This window comes from Urocitellus parryii, chromosome 2 (assembly GCF_045843805.1).
Source record: "Urocitellus parryii isolate mUroPar1 chromosome 2, mUroPar1.hap1, whole genome shotgun sequence".
NCBI lineage: Eukaryota > Metazoa > Chordata > Mammalia > Rodentia > Sciuridae > Urocitellus > Urocitellus parryii.
The window spans coordinates 103,176,992-103,185,501 of NC_135532.1; positions in this window are offsets into that span (position 1 = coordinate 103,176,992).

Genomic DNA, 8,510 nt, shown 5'->3' on the forward strand with positions numbered 1-8,510 from the left:
CATCACCGTCCCCTGTAACTTCAGCCTTGGAGACACAGGGGACACATCCCCCTTCAAACAGGGGGCTGAGCAGCCTCAGGAGACCAGCCACAAAAGAGCCGTTTACCTCCCTGGGTGGGCAGAAGCTGTGAGAGGTACCCTTTATCTTCAAGCTGTGGTACACTGTCATTTTCTAATTGTCCTGTGGTGTTAGCCCTCAGTTCTAAATCAGTATTCTGCTCTGATGGACACATATTTTGTAAAAAGACCACGTCACACAGGCCCAGGTGCAGGTCTTGGTTCTTCCCTTTAGACAAGGAAGCTTGGTTCTCTGTGATTGAGTTTCTCCATCTGTAGCCCCGGACCCATAGACGCCCCTCAAGGATTCACTGTGAGAAGTAACTAAACCAAGGCAAGTTCCCACACAGCACCTGAACCTGATGGTTCTCTTTAAATGACAATGTTTTCTGTGATTGTTTTTAGGAACCCCACACAGGAAGGGATTCCATACACCAGATTGTTTTGGATCGAAGGTTTATTTTATTAGATCAGTAATTTTCAAAATGTGGTACCTGGTAACTGCTTAGAACTGCAAATTCTCAGGCGCCACCTCAGATCTATTAAATCAGAAACTCGAGGGGGTGAGGCTCAGCAAGCCTCACCTCCAGGTGATTCTGAGGCACACTCAGGTTCGAGAACGATCACACTTTTCTTTGCACATTTGAGCCAAGAGAATTTAAAATTGTTTGGGATAATAATTAATCCATCTCACTCTATGCACCAAATCTGAAATAATGCAATGTCCCCCCCCCAAATGCATGTATCATCATTTCAAGGCTGAATAAATTGTGAAGAGGACTTACAGTACATCTACTTGGAAGGGCCTTTTTAGTTGTTATCAGTTAGGATGTTTTCAGCAGCAGCTAACAGCAGATCTGGACTGAAACTGACTTAAGAAATAAGGAAATGTATTAGTTCTTATGCCAGGAATTCCGGGAGAGTGGGGGAGCAGCTGCTCAGGCGCTTGGCTGCGCTGTGATTGTTCTGTGTGCATCTTTGTGTGGTTTTTTCCTCAGGGTGGGGCACCGTTGCTGCAGCAATTCAAGATGTCACACTCAGCCTAGAGAACACAGTGAAGAGGCAGCCTCTTTTTTTTTTTTTTTGACTCTTTCTTTGGGAATCAGGAAGCTTTTCCTGTGAGATTCTGGACAGTTCCATCTCAAGCCTCATTGGCTATTTCTAAATTACCTGCCCACTTCCAAACCAGTGACCAGCAAAATGGGAAGGATTACTAATTGGCTCATACCAATTTTGGGTTGCTTATATAGGTGGAACTGTCCCCTCAACACACACACACACACACACACACACACACACGCACAAATTCATACACTGAAGTTCTAATCTCTAGTAGTTCAGAATGTGTCCTTATTTAGATATAGTGCCATTATAGGTCATTAGATAGGATGAAGTCATACGGAGCAGGGTAGACCCTCATCTAATAGGAGTTGGGTCCTTACGAAAATTGGGCTGTCCTGTTCACAGAATCATCATCCCTCACGATAGGGAGAAGTTTGGATACTGACACTCACCTGAGGAGAATGTCATGTGAACATAAAGCCAAAGAACACAGCAGGTAATGAACATTGTACTAATCTATCTACTATGATGGGTACCTAGGATGTGAGAGAAGCAGCCTCACAATCCAGAGTGTCCAAGCTTCAGAATCCTGGTCTATGCTGCAACTCTGACCATCCTTGGGCAAATCGCTTAAGTTCTAGAAACCACTGAACTGCAGGGTCCACCACCGAACTTTGAGATGGGATATCCATTATTAGCACGAGTGTTTTCCAAGATGCTCCCTTCTCTCAGCCCATCATGGAGAACACCTCCAGTTTCCATTCTACCCCCACCTCACCCCCAACCTCCACACCAGGAGAGTTTGAGTGTGGTCTTGTAGGACCAATTGCGTGAAATAGAACAGGAGAGGAGAGAAGAAAGAGTCAGATCTAAGGTAGGAGGTGCGTCTTCAGAAGAAAGAGAGAAAGAGGGGAGAAAGTGAGAAAAAAAAAGTTGTGAAGACTTGGGGGTAAAGAGAATTTTGGGAACTTTTTTGGCTAGTGAGGGGCTTCAGAGAGAATATAAGAGAATTTTCTCTGCTTCCATAGAGAATATAGATTTCCAAGGAGAATTGCTAGGGGTTATGGATTAGGTCTCCTTTTATATTTTCTAAAGTTTCCAGTAAAGAATGGAATTCTTAAGCTCTGGGTAGAGAGTAAAATAAGCTCACAAACTTACCTTCCTTGAACACTTGGTGAAAGAATATACATTTTTTAAAAATTAAAAATAGCATCCTACCCCAAACCCAAAGAAGGAGCAGCAAGCCAAAGTGTTCAACTTCCATCACAAAGTCCAAAAAGTCACAGTGAAAGAATCAAACAGAAGTCTGACTTGACTTGTCAAGACTCAGAAACTTCCCTGATAAGCCATTGTGATGAAAGGTGAGAGAAAAATTCTGAGAATTCACACAACTGTTCCCCAGAGAAAGGAACTAAGATAGAGCTGCCAGTTTAAATACAGGATGCTTAGTGAAATACGAATTTCAAATAAACCGTAACTATTTAGTGGGTGCCCCATGCAGTATTGGGGACATATACTAAAAAATTATTCGTTGTCTATCTGAAATTCACACTTAACTAGGGGCTGGTTGTATCATTGTCATTATTATTATTATTTTGGTTAAATCCGGCAACACAGACTGAATTAATGAGCAGACATTCTGTAGAAAATGAAGATAGAAAATAAATAAGTGGGTAGATTCGCCTACCTACTCTTGAAAGGTCTTGTTGGAAATAGGACTGCCTGTTCCTTGGGTTATTTTCTGAAGGGTGTCTTTCTAAAGCCTGAGGGAACCACTGTTGGGCTTTTATAAAAACCCAAGGAGAGAGAGTCAAAGCCCTTCAGGCTTCCTGTTACTTATTAATGAGCTCTTCTCCTCCCTCGTGCACATTCAAGGTACAAAATATTGGACAGATTTTTTTCACCCCAACCTCTAGAACCTGAAGAAGACAAACAGGCTATAGATACCATGGGATGGAGTCCACAAAGAAAGTGTTTAGAACCATCAACCACATTATATGAGCAAAAAAGATGGGATCACTTCTCAAGTATGAAAGCAAGTAATTTGTAGAAAGTCAAGAATCCCCCGCCCCCAAAGAAAACTCAAGGAATAAGAGAAAATTTCCTCTGGCCATTTTGAGGTAGCTGTTTTGGTCCTAAATTTTATATCACTGGAAGAAAAAGAATGGAAAGTAAAAACAAACAAAACAAAACAAAACAAAAACTCTAGATCTTTAATTAACTCTCCCCTTTAGGAATTCATAGTTGAAGAAACAATCACAAAAGTGCAATAAATGAACAAACAAAAACTATATGTTTTGGGGCTGGGGATGTGGCTCAAGCGGTAGCGCGCTCACCTGGCATGCGTGCAGCCCGGGTTCGATCCTCAGCATCACATACAAAAACAAAGATGTTATGTCCACTGAAAACTAAAAAATAATTATTAAAATTCTCTCTCTCTCTCTCTCTTTCAAAAAAAAACCTATATGTTCAAGGATATTTGTTCTTTTTTTGTGATTATTAACAAAAATTGTTTGCAAAATCAGGACCAGTTGGGTAAACGGTAGAAATTCATGCTGTGGAATACCATGCAGCATTAAAAAAATTCTAAAAATTAAAAATAGATTAGAGCCACACTCCCTATTTCTGAGAGTAAATTAGGTTCTGGAACAGCATGCAAAGGACGATCCTTCTGAGGTCGACCTGCTACCCATGATCAAGTGCTTATGTTTGGAGAAGCCCCCATAGGATGGTTCTATTTTTTTTTTTTTGCTTCTCTCTGCATTGAGTTATTTTTTCCCCTTTTATACCAAATATGTATCATTTTTGTTTTTAGAAAAAATTTCAAAACTTTACATTCTCGAAAATAGAGAAATAGGGGCTGAGGCTGTAGCTCAGTAGTAGAGTGCCTGCCTCGCACGTATGAGGCACTGGGTTTGATCCTCAACACCACATAAAAATAAATAAATAAAGATATTGTGTCCATATACAACTAAAATATATATATATATATATATATATATATATATATATATATATATATTTAAATAGGAAAATAAAAACCTTATACCTCCTTCTTGCTTCCTTGAGCCAGAAGACTTTCAAGTACCTGAAGCACTCTGGGATGAGAAAGACCAGCAGGAACAAGGGGGCCATATTTGCTTTGTAATGAGTGGCCACCCTGCCTGGCCTTAGGACAGTTCTGCAGCCAGCAGCCTTGGGGATATTTCAGCAGCAGGTGATTGGCTTGATGGACCACAGCAGGCAGGTGACAGGATCTTGAAGTCATGGCAGCTGATTTGTTTTGAAAAGCAGAATGGGGCTGAAGAAGAAAAAGAACCCGGCCACTTATTGGTTGGCCGGCCAATCTCTTCCTCCTTAACCTCAGTTCCCTTGTCCATAAAGCGGAGTTAATGGAACATATATTATAGGGCCACTGTAGGGATCAGATAAAATAACATATGTGAAAGATACTCAATGAATGTCAGTTCTCTCCTCTATGCTTTTCCATGGTGCTGTTAAATTTAGACTTGCATTTTATTGATGATGGGGCCTTGGGTCGAGGGCAAATGGATCGGAAATGTTGTGGTGGGCTGAGGGCCCTCCCTGCTCCCATGCATCCCCACACACCTAGCCTTTAGCACACAGCAGGATCCCACTGCTGGTGACAGTCTTAAAAGTTCCATTGTTTGTTTCCAGAATTTGATTTCCCTGTGCATGATCCTATTTGATATGTGAGAAACAAGAAAGATTTTACTGTAATTTCTATGAATAGAACATAATTAAGCAGTAGTCAGAATATCAGAACAAAGGCAGTGTTTTGCACCCTGAGGGCTTCGCAATCAGCAAGGAAAGGGCAGAATGGCTTCTGTCATCTGAGATGGAAATATGGTTTCCATTTCCTTCTCAGGCAGACGCGCACTCTCGGTTCCTAGCTTTTCATCTCTGGGTTTCAGCTCAATTAAACAACAGGAGTTAGCCCGCTGCCCTGGGCTGAGGCACAAGTTGAGTCCACTTGGTCACTTCCGGTTTATTCAGAGCAGCAATTTAGATTTTAAAAAAATAATTAAGGCGAGTTAACAAGTCCCCTCTGCTCTTTTCAGAGGGACAGTTTGTCCTCGGGTAGGATGAAAACATTCTCTCTGAAGCCAGTTGAACACAGAAACCCAGCAACGTGGGATTGCACAACACATTCAAGTTTTGGAATCAACATTAAAAACAAAAACAAACAAAAACATTTTGCAGCAACTAGTATTACCAATGCAGGGAACTCGGGGAGCTGGGTTCCCTATCGGGCACCATGCTTGCTGCCAGGGGATCCATCAGAGAAGATCAACATCAGAGAAGATCAAAGTCTGTGCATGGTCCAGGCAGATCTCACTGGGAGGACAATATTTGTGCCTCTCCCTGGGCAATGAAGTTGAAAAACTATGGATGTACAAGGAAATTAATTGAGAGCCCAACCTTCAGATTTTAAAAATAAAGGAAAAAACATATCAAACTTTTCCAGTCTGTCCTTTGATCAGGACAATGTCCCCCCTGTCATGGTGCTGTGGGTGGGAATGGCCTTGGCAACATCTGGACCCTCACAAGTGTCCTCTAACAGAAAGGGAATGAGCAAGTCTTGCTTGAGACTGTGTCAGGGTTGAGCACAATTAGGAGGCAAATGACGCAAATGAATCAACAACTGCCAAATGGCCTGGCACGGAGGCCGAGCTCTGCACAATGTGGGTCCTGGTCGCCATGGAGTTAGCAAGTGGCCCCTCTTATGAGTAGCTGTGAGTGTGTGTGTGTGTGTCTGTGTGTGTGCGCGCGCGCGCGCGTGTGCGCGCACGAACCGAGCCTGTGCGCTTGCACATGCCCATGGTACGTGGAGTAGGAACAGAAATAAAAAATTCCGAACAATTGCCCAATTAGCTGTCCTCACAATTACGGGAATGTGACATTCAGTTAAAAACGCAATGATCATTTAAAACTCAATTGCCCATTTTGAAAGTGTCCTCCTGGCTCAGTTGTCATGCCAACTGGTTCTTAGAGTGGTGCCTGCCCCACTTGCTGGTAAGAGGCAGGACACAATGGCCTCCCTCCTACCCAGCCCCAGTTGACTTTCTTAATTAACGAAGTTGAAAGCAGGGAGGGACAAGGTTGGGAGCCAGTTGGGGTGGGGGGGGGTCTCTCAGGCAGAGTTCCTTTTCAGTGATTTTTCAGGCTTGAGGGAGGCCTCCCTTGGGGGTTACATCTGAGGAAATGCGCCAGGGCTGGGCTGGAGAGGCCATCTGAGCAGAGACGTTGTATACAATGGGCTAAGGAGCTCTTCTCAAAGCCCGATGGAAAAACAAGTGAATGGGGCAACATGGTGGATTCCAGAGATCCAACTGTATTATTCATCCAGGCCCAGCTGAATTCTTACATTTCCTACTGGCATCCAGAAATCAAAGAGGGGGACAGAACTTAAAACTCTTTCTCAATCTTTGTTTCCAGGTGCCTGGTTGCAGGGACTGACCTGCTTGTCCATCCAGGGCCCATTTCCAGGACACACAAGAACCTCAGTTCTCTTTGCTATGGTTGCCTCCTGGCATTGTGCCCACTCACTGCCCACCCACTGCCCACCCACAAAGACAACGCAAGCCTGAATACAATGGAGTCCGTTGTTCCCACATGCATCATTTCACACCCCAGAGCCCAGGAAGAAGGGGCAAAGAGAATGAAGATTTCCAAGGGCACTGGGACCAGCTCTTGGACAGGCTTCCCACGTGGCAGTTCAGATCCCAGGGCTTGAGGAACTCTGTCTCCAGTGAACATTTAACAAATGCACACTTAACTGACATGCTGTCCCTGAGAACCCCCACCAGCCTGTGTTCCTGTTCTCCCTGTACCGTGAAGTAGGGTGTTCAGAAAGTTCACACGGCAGGACATGCCCCAGAGCCTTCTTGAGAGTGAGAAAGCTTTGGATCTGGATTTCAAAGCACAGATTCTGCTGCTTTGCAGCTGGAGGAACTTGGACAACTTACCTCGATGTTCTAAGGAATGGGAAGCCTTATCTGTAGAATGGGAATAAAAATGGCACCCACCCCCTTGAAGTATTGTGACCACTAAATAAGCAAATGCAAAGGAGGTACCTAGCATTGTGCCTGACACATGGCAGATAATGGAAAATGGTAATACCTCTAGAATATTCTAGATGCATTATTCTTTTCCAAAGGATAACACAGCGTCAAAGCTGGGACTCCCAGAGAGGCCCCATCAATGTCTCAGCCTAGTACACAGATTCTGGTGCCTGAATCCTGAGACAGAATCTGACAGGGCCCAGCTTATAAATCGGCCTCCACCAGGCCTATTGTGGGATGTTTCTAAAAACGTAGCTCTAAAGCATAGCTCACCTAACCGAAGTCTTTCAATGGCTGCCACAGGCCACAGGACACAGCCAGGGCTTCCTGCATGACCAGGGAGTCCATCAAGTCACCTAGGGCCTATCAGAGGCCAGGAGGATGTGTACAACTGAGGACCCTGCCTGTCAGGGAAAGGGTGTGGGGCCCGCATGGTTGGGGGTCCAGGGTTCAATCCAAGTTCAGGGATGACTCTAGAACGGCTTGAAAACAGAGATCTGAGGCAAGCACTTTAGGACTTAAAGCAGGCTTGGAGGAGGGGTACAGCCTTTGTGACAGATACTCATTTTCTCATGACTTCAGAAGGCAGGAGGTAAGGCAGGCTCCCAGTAAGGGACCGTCATTGCTCAACTATGTCATCAAGAAAGAGGCAGCCTGTGTCTCAGCTCCGACTTCCATCCATAAGTGGATGTCCCCCTTAGATGCTCTTCTCAACGATGAAACAACATGAAGCTCCATTGGAAATGGAGCCCAGGGATGTGGGTTGGATGAACCAGCAAGCGCTCCACCCTCCCCCAATCAATACATACCCCACACTGGCCGGCAGGGGCACTTCCAGGTGTGGGAAGCTGTGGGGTCCTCTAGCTCCTGAAGACCCACGGCGACCTTATGAGGTGAGCAAGGATCCGCCCATCCACTTCACAGAGAAGGCACAGAGGGGTTAAGAAACTGGCTCAAGGTCACATGGGTCTGGGAGCAGCAGCGGGTCTTTCTTTCTTCTCCCTGCTCACTCAGAGCTGGTTCATGATTTTAGCATCCTCTGGAGGCCAGGAGGGAGGCAGGGTGATCGGGTTGTTGGTTCTATGAATAGTAGACGACCTACAGCCTGAATGTCCTAGAACTCCGGGGCTTTGTCTCCTCGTCCCTCTCCCCTTCCCTTAACTAACAAGCTTTTGCTCTTCTAGACTCTTGAGGCAAGCACTTTTAGGACCTAAAGCAGGCTTGGAGGAGGGGAAAGCCTTTGTGACAGATTCTCATTTTCTCATGACTTCAAAAGGCAGGAGGCAAGGCAGGCTCCCAGTAAGG